This window comes from Callithrix jacchus, chromosome 11, assembly GCF_049354715.1.
Source record: "Callithrix jacchus isolate 240 chromosome 11, calJac240_pri, whole genome shotgun sequence".
Lineage (NCBI taxonomy): Eukaryota > Metazoa > Chordata > Mammalia > Primates > Cebidae > Callithrix > Callithrix jacchus.
The window spans coordinates 28,930,164-28,943,140 of record NC_133512.1 but is presented as its reverse complement, the minus strand read 5'-3'; the positions used below and the strand labels follow the sequence as shown (position 1 = coordinate 28,943,140).

Genomic DNA, 12,977 nt, shown 5'->3' with positions numbered 1-12,977 from the left:
TTCCGATGGGAAAAAAAAACAACAACAACAAAACCCTTTTTAAAAAGTAAAGCATTTAAAATGTGTTTATTATGGCTGGGCACAATGGCTCATACCTGTAATCCCAGCACTTTGGGAGGCCAGGATGGGCAGATCGCCAGGTCAGGAATTTGAGACCAGCCTAGCCAACATAGTGAAACCTCATCTGTACTAAAAATACAAAAATTAGCCTGGTGGCAGGTGCCTGTAATCCCAGCTACTTGGAGGCTGAGGCAGGAGATCCGCTTGAACCTAGGAGGCAGAGGTTGCAGTGAGCTGAGATCGTGCCACTGCACTCCAGCCTGGGTGACAAGAGCAACACTCTGTCTCAAAAAGAAAAATTGTGTATATTATGTGACACATATGTGTTATCATTCTAGCTCTCCTATATAGAGTAATGAAATGGGGCGACTAATTCTAGAAACCCTTTTTCCACAAGTCTTACAGCTCTCTCCTTCCCCCTTTCGCACAGAGGACGTTTTGCTCAAATGTCACCTTCTCAGTGAGATCTACCCTGACTCCCCTATTTTTCTATTTTTTGATATGGAATTTCACTCTTGTCCCCCAGGCTGGAGTGCAATCATAGTGATCTCAGTTCACTGCAATCTCTGCCTCCCAGGTTCAAGCGATTCTCCTGCCTCAGTCTCCCGAGTAGCTGGGATTACAGGCATGCGCCACCACACCCAGCTAATTTTTTGTATTTTTAGTAGAGACAGGGTCTCTCCATGTTGGTCAGGCTGGTCTCAAACTCCAGTCCTCAGGTGATCAGCCCACCTTGGCCTTTCGAAGCGCTGGGATCACAGGCATGAGCCACTGCACCCAGTCCCCAAATCCTCTATTTAACCTACATCACAGCACACATCCTGGCATTACTGATCCCTTTTACCCTGTTCTATCTCTTATTCAAAGCACCTATCACCTGCTGACTTACTACGTAATTCACTCATTCTGATGCTTTTTGTTAAATAATGTAATGCAAGCACCTAGGACAGTGCCTGGCATAAAATATTTCTTAAGTATTTGTGGAAGGAATTAATGAATTGTTCCAAATGGCATTCCTGTGTGCCCATGGGTGCACATCAGTTTCTGGTTGGTGGTCATCTTCCGACTCGATGTGCCCTGTCCATCAGCACACAGTGTTGTGGAGAGCCAAGCTTCGTTATGACCTTGCCTCACTAAAAGGTAAACATTGTGTCCTTTTGGCCCTCTGTTAAAGAAACCTCACTTTCCTAAGATCGGCATGATTTCCTGGCCCTCATAAATATTTCTACATGTTTAAATCTTACTCAGTTTGCTACTTTCTAGACTCACTTGATCTAAAATGTGTACTGGCCACACACAGTGTGTGAAGTTGGTGCCAGACGTTCATGGTGACAGACATGAGCAGTACATTCTGAAACCTATTAGACCTATTAGTTTTATCCGTCTCATAAAACTTCTCTGATTCCCTGACTTTCTCCCATCAATTTTCCTGTTCCTCTGTGTGGCATACAATGTTACCGGCTTATCCAGGTCATTTCCCCTCCTGTTTGCTATCTCCATTTAGTTTGGGCAATAATGTACTCAGGAATTCAGTCATGTTTGACCTTAGTCAGTCACGGCAACCCCTTCTCCCTTTGCCAGTGATTGGTCTACAAGTGAGTGTATAATCCAGCCCTGGTCAGTGAAATATAATGAGAATTCTAATGGAGGGCTTGGGAAAGATTTTTCTCCCTATCAGAAGGTAGGGGAAGTACCACAATCTTCAGTCCTTACTCCAGCACCTTGATTCCTAATTTGGATGGTGTCATGTGAAAATGTGATGATGGCTGCTGCTATGCTAGCCATCTTGTGACCAAGAGGAAACACAGCACATATGCACTGAGGCAAAGGGGAAAAACTAAAGGAGCCTTGGCTCTGAATGACACTAATCTAACAAACCCGTGAGACCAGTCTACCTCTTGACTTACTTATCACGTTCAAATGATATTATCTAGTAATCATTGACACTAAGTTGATAGTCTTTTCCATTTTTGATTAATGTGAAAAGATACAGACTAATTTTTATAAATATCTATCAGCCCTGAGATAATAATATTAAGAAGTAGCTTCATTTCCTTGAATCTTTTCTGTATGATTTAATTTTTCCTACTTTTTTTTTTTTTTTTTTTTTTGAGACAGAGTTGGTCTGTCGCCCAGGCTGGAGTACAGTGGCGCAATCTCAGCTCACTGCAACCTCTGCCTCCTGGGTTCAAGCAATCCTCCTGCCTCAGTCTCCCGAGTAGGTGAGACTACAGGTGTGTACCATCACACCCAGCTAATTTTTTGTATTTTTAGTAGAGATGGGGTTTCACCATGTTAACAAGGATGGTCTCAATTTCCTGACCTCATGATCTACCGGCCTTGGCCTCCCAAAGTGCTGGGGTTGCAGGTGTGAGCCCCCGCACCCGGCCAAGTTTTTCCTACTTTTTTAAGCTTTAATTTCTCACCCTTCTTTTCAACTGTATAAACTTACTTTCTGCATAAAACCTAGAAGCTACCTGACTTCTTACCAGATATTGTTTTAAACCCCTTCTTTCTATCTTATCTATGATGACCAAGATAGAGGAAGGTGCTAAAAGTTAGGTGAGAAACTGAAATGTTTTCAAAATTAGCCTTGACTGGGCTCATGGCTTAGCACATGAGGGTCTGTGTAGGGAAAGTGAAGCAAGGAAAGGGAAATGGAAGGAAGGAGAGCATGTTTTGGTTTTTTCTTTCCACTTTGAACCTCATTACCAAGTGAATCTTCCTTCAACTGCCTATAGCACATCTTTTTCCTGGCTAGAAAATCCTAAGGATTTCACTGAGCCTGCCAGACGAGATTTCAATGGTTCTCTTAGTATTCAGCAACTTTCACAATCTACACCCAACCTCCCTGTGCTGCCGGAGTCCCTCTACTTATCTCGAACCCCACATTTTGCCCAGTTGGGTCTGTCTATTCACCTTTATTTTTTCATACCCATTCATGCTCCTGGTCCTGGTCATAGTGGTCCCGGACCTGGAATGGACAGTAACCAAACTCCATTTACCCTCTAAGCCTCTGCTATTCAGTAGGTAACCACGAAGGGTAGACTGGCCTTTTCACTGGATTTTTAATTTAATTCCATTGGAATTTAAAAACAGCTACTTGAAAATTATAAACTTTTGCTTTGTTAAAGACCCTGTTAAGAAGATGAAAAAGACAAGCCACCAACTGGGAGAAAATATTTGGAAATCACATGGACAGGATTCATCTATAGAATATATAAAGCATTCTCTAAAGTCAGCAATGAGAAAACCATCTGGTTTTAAAATGGTCAAAAGAGTTTAACAGACATTTCATCAAAGAAGGCAGAGAGTTGGGAAATAAGCACCTGAAAGATACTCAGCCTCACTAGCCATCAGGGAAATGCAAGTTAGAATCACCAAGAGAGATCACTTATAGCCTTATTAGAATAGCTAAAATAAAAATTACTAATAATACCAAACACTGGCATGGATGCAGGGAAGCTGGATCTCTCAGACACCGATGGCAGTGTTAAACAGTTCAGGCACTCTGGCAGTTTCTTAAATAGTTAAACTCACATTTGCTATACAACTAAGCAACAGTACCTCTGAGCATGTATCCTTGGCAGGTAAAAACGTATATTCATACAAAACTGTTCACAAATGTATGTGTAATAGCCAAAAACTGGAAGTGACCCAAAGCTCTTTAAACAGTGAATAGCTGACCACACAACCACATAGTAGAATACTATTCAGCAATAAAAAGGAACAAACTATTGATACATGAAACAGCTAAGGTAGATCTTAAGAACATTATGACAGCTGGGCGCAGTGCCTCACACCTGTAATACCAGCACTTTGAGAGGCCCAGGTGGTTGGATCACCTGAGGTCAGGAGTTGGAGACCAGCCTGCCTAACATGGTGAAACCCTGTTTCTACTAAAAATACAAAAAATTAGCCAGGTGTGGTGGTGGGTGCCTGTAGTCCCAGCTGCTCTGGAGGCTGAGGGAGGAGAATTGCTTCAACCCAGGAGGTGGAGGTTGTAGTGAGCCGAGATCATGCCATTGCACTCTAGCTTGGGCAACAAGAGCAAAACTCGGTCTCAAAAAAAAAAAAAAGAACATTATGACGAGTGACAAAAGCCAGTCTTGAGGATTACACATTATATGATCTCATTTACATAAAATTCTTAAAATGACAAAGTTACAGAGAAAACAGAGAAATTAAATGGCTGCCAAAAGTTAGGGAAGGGAGGGAGAGCCTAATTATAACAGAGCAGCACTAGGAGATCATTTGGGTGATGGAACGGTCCTGTGTGGTGGTTGTGATTGTGCTTAAACGATTCTGTACATTTGATAAAACGTTATAAAGTATACACAGAGACGGATGAAACATTTGAATGCATATGAATAAAAGTGAAATATGCATGAGGTGTAGTTAATTGTACTGTACCCATCAGTATCCTTGTTTTGATAATGAACCATGGTTATGTAAAATGTTACCATGGGGTGGTGGGTTTGTGGGATCTTTTTATACTACTTTTACTCCTTATGAGTCTGTAATTATTTCAAAATGAAAAATTGAAGAAAGATACTTGATTCTATTGTGGGAAAAATGTTAAGCATGTTTGATATATGAATCTATTTTTCCAGTGTACATTTTATTAAATCTAAAATGTGCTATAAATATAAAGTATATACTGAATTTTGAAGACAGTATGAAAAACATAAAATACTTTGCTTATAATTTTTATATTGATTAAAATGACACTTTAAAATATATTGAATTAAGTAAAATATATTATTAAAATTAATTTTACCCTTAAAAAACTTATTTAAATGTGTGTTTTAGGATAATTTAAAATTACTATGTGATTCATATTATATTTTTATTGATCTCCTACTCTAAGCAAAGGTTCTTATGTGGTACTCTGAAAATGGATACCTATGTTAATGGGCATATGCATATGAGCAATTATTACCTAAGAGACAGTATCCATGTGTTTTTTTACAATCTTATTAAAGTATAACTGGCATGCAATAAGCTACATCTTTCACTCTGTGAAATTACCTTGAGATTCATCTATGTTGTGCATATCAATAGCTCACTCCTTTCCATTGCTGAATTATACTGTGTTGGACTGAAATATGCTTGTCCATTTACTTGTTCAAGGACATCTGGAGTTGCTGTTAACATTGGTGCACAAGTCCTTATGGGACATATGCTTTTATGTCCTTTGGGTAAATACCTAGATTGACATATATAGTAGTGAATGCTTAACTTTTCAAGTTATGAAACTGTTTTCAAAAGTGTTGTGCCATTTTCATTCCCACCAGCAATGCATGAGCGCTCCAGTTACTCCATATCCTTTCCAACACTTATTTTCTGTCTTTTTGATGATCGCCATCATACTGGGTGTCAACTCACCATGATTTAAACTTGAATTCTCCTGCCTCAGCTTCCCGAGTAGCTGGGATTACAGGCATCTCCACCATGCCCAACTAATTTTGTATTTTTAGTAAAGACAGGGTTTCTCCATGTTGGTCAGGCTGGTCTCGAACTCCCAACCTCAGGTGATCCGCCCACCTCAGCCTCCCAAAGTGCTGGGATTACAGGCATGACATACTGCACCCAGCCTATGCCTTTCTTTTTAACCTGTATGCCTTTGTTATTTCTTTTTCTTTCATTAACACATTGAAGAATTAGAAATATAATTACATAATTACTCATAAGTAATCATGGATATAGATATCTCTATATATGTATATATAAATATGTATATGTATATATACATATACATACATATATATATATAACCTTTTAATTTTGCTAATGCTTCTTGGGTTGTGAGGTGAGAACCTAAGGTGACATTGTGAAAGAAGTGACGCTAAGGCAAGACACTCCAAGCTCTCTGTCATGCCTGCATAAGGGCTGCTGGAGGGCGCCTTGGCTGTGCGGCAGCGCCAGTGCTGGGAAAACACCCACTGTTTAGCCAGCTATGGAAGGAGACGTCTGAGATGTCTCCTTCCCTGGAGGAATTAGGAGACTCTTCTCCCCCAAGCTCTTGTGCTAGGCTTTATGGCTGTCAGGGAGGCCTGCAAACTTTGGGAGCTTAATTGCCTCTATGTGATGCTGTGCTTCAGTGGTCAGGTTCCATGTGTACTTTCATGTTCCACTTCTGCACTTGGTTCCTCTTTTTCTTAGAAGATAGAATCAGTAATAGTAACATAAATCTTAATGTCTTTTTTCTTTTTGACAAGAACGGAAAAAGTGCTGACGCACTATGCTCCTTCCTTCACCTTGGCTACTTGAAAGTCCTGGGCCCCTGTCTCCAAGACATGTGATTTACCTGACCCTATCACTGACCATCAGTGACTTGCCCTACCTACCTTGTTCCCTGCTTTGTATGCAATAAAAGTCAGAGTGACCAGGCACTCAGGGCCACTACTGGACTCCACACTTTGGTTGGCAGTGGACCCCTGAGCCCAAACCCTCTTTCCCTTGATCTCAGTGTCTTGTGTCTTTATTTCCACAGTTTCTCATCTCTGCACCAGTAGAGAGAGGCTCATAGGACCCTGTAGGGCTGGAGCATTATAACTATGTTATAATGATGAATAGAAGTGATAGAATGGAAATACTTGCACTGCTCTTAAATGAAAAGCATTCAGTCTTTCATCATTAGGTGGGGTGTTAACTGTAGGCTTTTTATAGCTGCCCTTTATGTGGTTGAAATTTCTTCCTTTCTTAAATTTTTTCCTGATGAATAGATGTTGAATTTTTGTCATATGCTTTTCTGCATATATTGAAGTGACCATATGGGGTTTCTTTTTAAGTATATTAATATGGTGAATTACATGGGTTGATTTTCAGACATTAAACCAACCTTGCATTCTTGAGATAAACCTTTTATTTGGTCAAATTTATAAACAGTGCTTGTCACTATGTTGACAGGGGTCATGATATGTAGATTTTCTTTTCTAGTAATATCTTTGGTTTTGGTATCAAGGTAATGCTGGCCTCATAGATTGAGTTGCAACCTGGTTTTTTGTTTGTTTTGAGACAGAGTCTCACTCTGTTTCCCAGACTGGAGTGCAGTGGTGCAGTATCAGCTCACTGCAGCCTTGATTTCCTGGGTTCAAGTGATCCTCTTGCCTCACCCTCCTGGTAGCTGGGATCACAGGTGTGTGTCACCACAACCATTTTTGTTTTAAAGTTTTTGTAGGGACAGCATCTCACGATGTTGACCAGGTTCAAACTCCTGGCCTCAATTCTCCCAGCTCAGCCTCTCAAAATGCTAGGATTACAAGCATGAGCCACTGCGCCCAACATGGAGAGCAAAGTGTTTTATCCTCTTTGCTTTTCTTGAAGTTTTGTGTAGAATTGATATTCTTTCTGATTTTAATGTCTGGTAGAATTAACCAGAGAAGCTGTCTTGGATTGATGTGTTTTCTGATTTTGTTTGTTTTGTGGGGAGGTTTCTAACTGTAATAGCTTTATTATTTATTATTTAATATCTTTAATAACTATTGAGCTATTCAGGTCATCTATGTCTTTTTGAGTGATCTCTGGAAGATGGTTTCTTTCAACGAATTTGTCCGTTTTATCTAAGTTGTCAAATATCTTGACAAAATAGTTGGTTGTAATATTCTCTTGTACTTTTAATACCTACAACTTCTGTATTGGTATCCCCTCTCTCATTTCTATAATTAATAATTCATATCATTTCTATTTTTTCTTGATGAATCCAGCTAAAAGTTTATCACTCATTGATCTCAAAAAAGCAGTTTTTTATTTCAATGATATTCTCCATTTTTTGTTTTTCTATTTACTCTACCTTCTTGAACATTTGAAATATATTTACAATAGCTCTTTTAATGTCCTTGACTGGTTTTATTATCTGTACTATTTTTGTTCTGTTTTCATTGATTGATTTTTCTCCACAATATAAGATATATTTCTATGCTTTTTTGCAGGTATAGAGTACATACATTATATATGCACAAGTTAAAGAATAATAGCAAAATGAACAATGTTTACAACTCTAAACAACTTAACAAAAAGAATATTATCAATACCTTAAAGCTGTCCCTGATCACATCCCTGCCTCCATCCCCTCAAAGGTAACTACTATCTTGAATGTTGTATTAAACTAACTTTTATTTATTTATTTTTGCTTAGGTATGCAATCCTAAAATAATATATTAATTTTAACATCTTTAGACCTTTGTCAAATAAAACAATTTTAGGCTTACTTGTTTCACTCAATATGTTTCTAAAATTCAACCAGATAAACATGTATCTGTTCATCCATATTCAATTTTAAATGGTACTTCATTAAATGAATATTCAAAAAATATCTACTATTTGCGGACATGAGAGCTATTTCCAGTTTTTCTGTTTGCTTGTTGATTTCACTAGTACAAATAGTATTTCTGTGAGCATATTTGAATATATCTTTGGTGCACATATGCAAAAGTCTTTCTAAGATACATATCTTAAAGCAGTATTGCTGAGTTGAAAACTGTATGAATTTTCAACTTTACTAAATAACACTAAATTGTTTTCTGAAGTACTTGCACCAATTTACTCTTCGGTCAAAAGTGTTTAAGTGTTTCTGTTGCTCTACATCTTCACCGATATTTGGTTTTGTCAAACTATATAGATTTGCCAGTCTGACAGAAAAACTGGCAACCATGAAAGTCATTTGTTTTCCCCAAATATTTCCAGTTATCCCTGCTTCCAAGCACATAGTGGAAGGAATTGCACTTCCTAAATCCATGTGGTGAGTGCGTTTGTTGTGACTTGTACTGAATTGTGAAGGAATGTGTGCCAGTCCCTAGCTGGAGCAATTAATTGCTGATACAGACACCTCCATAGTTTCCTTCCCTCTGGCAAGGAGGTGACTGCTGTGTAACCCTGGGAACATGAGTGAACCATACTAAACAGATGACTGACCTCAGTTCTCCAATGACCTTAAATGGACCCTTAATGTGAGTGAGAAGTAAAATTTTGTTGGGATGATTCTTGAGTGTTAGTGGCAACAGTATTACCTAGCATATGATGACATACAGAGTATCTCATTGTGGTTTTAACTTGCTTTTTCCTGCTTACTAATGAGACTGCACATCTTTTTTATGTTTTGTCTGGCCATTTTTTATTTCATAAAATGCCAGTTTATTTATTTATTTAAGCTATCTTTCAATGGGTTTGTCTTTCTCTTACTGATTTATAGAAGTTCTTTAGACATTTTGGATTCTCATCTTTTGTCAGTGTTGTTTCAATTCCATTACACAGTTTATGGTTTTTCTTTTAATAGTTATTAAACAAAACTTTTTATCTTAGAAAATTTTGAGCGTACAAAAGTAGAGAGAATATAATAAGCCTCCATGTAGCCATACCCAACTTCTATAATTATGGACTCACAGTCAATCTTTTTGCATCTGTAATCTCTACCTATTCCTTCCATCCTCAGAATATTTTGAAGAAAATGCCAGATATTATATAGTTTCATCTACGTATCTCTAAAGATAAGAACTCTTTACGATTTGGAGGCCCAGTATTATGTAAGGGTCTGTGTTCCAATCCCCAACCTGTATAGGCTGAAGGCTTTCCCTCTTCCCCCTCAAACCTCAGCTGTAGGCTTCCAGGGAGAGTTTGTATCTCAGCTAATCAGATGACTAAACACACTTAAAAACTATTTTTCCATCATATTATGCTAAAAACACTAGAAATAGTTTTACATGCACTCATGTTGCTTGGACATGTACTACTAAGTATGTATTATACGTGCATAATTTTTACATGTGTGTGTTTACCACTATCCATTTAATCTGTAAACTTCTAAAAGGTATGAACTATTTCTATTCACCATGGTTTAAGTAATACCCAGCCCAAAGTAATTCAGAAGTAAATGTGTAATAAACTTTATATGATGAAAGTGAAAGTCCTGGTGATTATTAGGACATCATAAGGAAAATGAACTCAAATTGTGGCTTGATTTTCATAGGCAATTCTAATGGCTATATAAGAAATTTATCTCACATGGAATAAAATGTGGAATTTTCCCTGTTTTATTCATTTCAGTTTTCTTTCTTTCATACTTATTCTAGGTAGTCTATGCATTGTATGTTCAGTAACGTTTTCGAAAGGCATGTAACTCAAAATACATGGTTGTACTACAAATAAATGCACTGATATTGCTATTGTAGAAGATTCTGGGAAGAACATTCAGTTATTCAGTCCCTTAAAATATATCATTTTATTGAGTTGCTTCTTCTAAGGCATTCATATACAGTGTGCTCTGTCTTTTAGAGTGTAACAATTCCATTTTCATACCTCTCTAAACACACCATTTTAATTGTTAGTTTTAAAAACATACCACTAGTGATTTCTATACTATCTTGTTTTTACATAAATACCTATATACAATATTGTTATGTTAATTAAAAATAAATACAACTATTTTGTTATTGTTATATTAGCTTTCACTTAAACAAGGGAAAAGAAAGATTAAGTAGCTGGCAGTGTACTGAAGAGTAGCTTTTAGAGACAGAATGCTTGTTCCTAGTACTGCAAGGCAAAATTAGCATTCAGACAAAAAGTTTTTCAGCAAGGCAATTTTACTTTCTATGGAAAGGGTACTGCTCGTCAGCCATCTTGCCATGAGAGTACAATGAACAAAGGAAAGGCAGGAATATTTATTCCCTACATATTGGGTCCTTAATGCTGTGTCTGATTTCCATTGGTTGGAGCCAGACCTCACAATCTAAAACTAAACCCAACTGGCTGACAATTTAAAACTTTTCTGAATAGGTAAAGGCAATGGAGAACAAAAGGAAAAGAGGAAGTCCAAATAAGGTAGGGAGAAGAAGTCGCTTGTGAAAGGACTTAGAAAAGTAATAACATAAACATCTTGGCTAAAGTACAAGGACATAGCTCTGGGCAGCAGGGTGGTGATAGTGGCAGTGAGGGGCTCACTGGAGTGTTCAGATTCTTGTAGCTGTGCCAGGATTTAACTACTCCTATGTCAAGCAAAAGAGCAAAGACCAAGACCACCAAGAAGCTCCCCCAGCACACAACATCCAGTGTATTTGCTATGTTTGACCAGTCATGGATTCAGGAATTCAAAGAGGCCTTCAACATGATTCATCAGAACAGAGATGGTTTCATTAACAAGGAAGATTTGCATGATATGCTTGCCTCAGGGGGGAAGAAGCCAACTCATGAGTATCTGGATTCCATGATGAATGAGGCTCCAGCCCCCATCAATTTCGCCATATTCCTCACCACGTTTGGTGAGAAGTTAAATGGCACAGATCCTGAAGATGTCATCAGAAATGTTTTTGCTTGCTTTGATGAAGAAGCAACTTGCACTATTCAGGAAGATTACCTGAGAGAGCTGCTGACAACTTGGTTTATGAATGAGGATTGTACAGTGGATGAACTGTACAGAGAAGCACCTGTTGAACGAAAGGAGAATTTCAATTACATGGAGTTCACATGCATCCTGAAACATGGAGCAAAAGACAAAGATGACAGAAAGAACTTCAAATTCCAGCCAAATGTTCCTTATTGCCACTTAGGGTATCTCTGAGATTTTTCTCTTGCATGCCCTTAGCTTTACAGCTTTTGCATTTCCTGCTGTATTTATTCTCAGACATTTTTGGCACATGTATCTTTATGCTAACACTGGAAACAGGACTTTCTATTAATATCATTTTCAGAATAGAAAATAGCCCCTCCCCCCAATAACTGCAGTCTATACAGAATCAATATATTTTTTCAGAGAAGGTTGTTCACTCAATCTTTTCTGAACCATAATTAAACTTGATAAAAAAGCATAAAGACATAGAATGTACTATGTGTCTGTGAGCACGTCCACCACAAATATCTTGGTTAAAGTACAAGGATATAGAATGCATTTATTCCCTTATATCTAACAGCTACATAGGCTAGGGCTTAACAGAGGGTTACAAGCAAAAGGGAAGAAGGCTTTGAAGAAAGTCTTTAAAAGAAACTATTATTTCTAACATTTATTATTATTATTCTTTAACAAGAAGGGAAACTTTGAAGAGGAACTTTTTACTTTCTACAGCAGCTGAAAAGACCAAAACAAGACCACTGGCTTTTCCCACCTATGCTCCTTCGGCTTCTGACCTTTCATGTCCTATGTATGGCTGCCATCATGTGCAGCTCTGTCACTTCTTCTCAGGGCCTGCTTGACACACATGATCCAGAAAAGCTGCTTCCTCCTTTCTGACCACTGTTTGCTCAATCAGAGCTGGTGGCCTATAGATCCTCGCACCTTTATTCCAGGGCTAAATGGCAGGGATAAGAAACACATACAGCTGTGTGTGTGTGTGTGTGTGTGTGTGTGTGTGTGTGTGTGTGTGTGTGCAGGTTATATATACATATATATGCATATATGTGTTGTGTGTGAGTGTGTGTATACAGGTTACTGCTCCATTGCTCAGGCTGGGGTGCAGTGGTGCCATCATAGCTCATTGTAGCCTTGAACTCCTGGGCTCAAACAATCCTCCTGCCTCTGCCTCCTAAAGCTTTGGAGTTCCAGGTGTGAGCACCATGCCTGTGCATCCTTTTGATCCTTGTATTTGGCCTTCCTGACAAATCCAGTGCTCCCAGACTTCTAGCAGAAGCCCATTCTCCAGAGGTAAACTGCCGGGAATCCTATGGGGTGGAAGAGGATTCTCTGAGCTCTTAAACTTGGTCCTAAGGTGCTTCCTTGGCTACTTTATGTTTAACAATAGATTGCTAGTGATACTGATGAAACTTTTCTTTTGTTTTAATATCTGACAAATTTCTTAATCTTAATTACCAGAACAACTCTAGGGAACAGTGAATCTTCAAACACGAGATTTTAATATGCTTTCCTTCATGTCAGTGTTCCTTTTATCTATACCTCTAAAAAAACATTTGTTCCATTTGATGCCAAAGAT

At 38.3% G+C, this 12,977-nt stretch overlaps 1 pseudogene across 1 annotated transcript; it reads left to right on the top strand.

Moving 5' to 3' along the window:
• Positions 1-7,925: 7,925 nt before the first annotated feature.
• Positions 7,926-11,716, top strand: LOC144578342 (myosin regulatory light polypeptide 9 pseudogene; annotated as a pseudogene). Its single transcript, XR_013523906.1, has one exon. The product of XR_013523906.1 is annotated as a myosin regulatory light polypeptide 9 pseudogene (transcript).
• Positions 11,717-12,977: the final 1,261 nt, after the last annotated feature.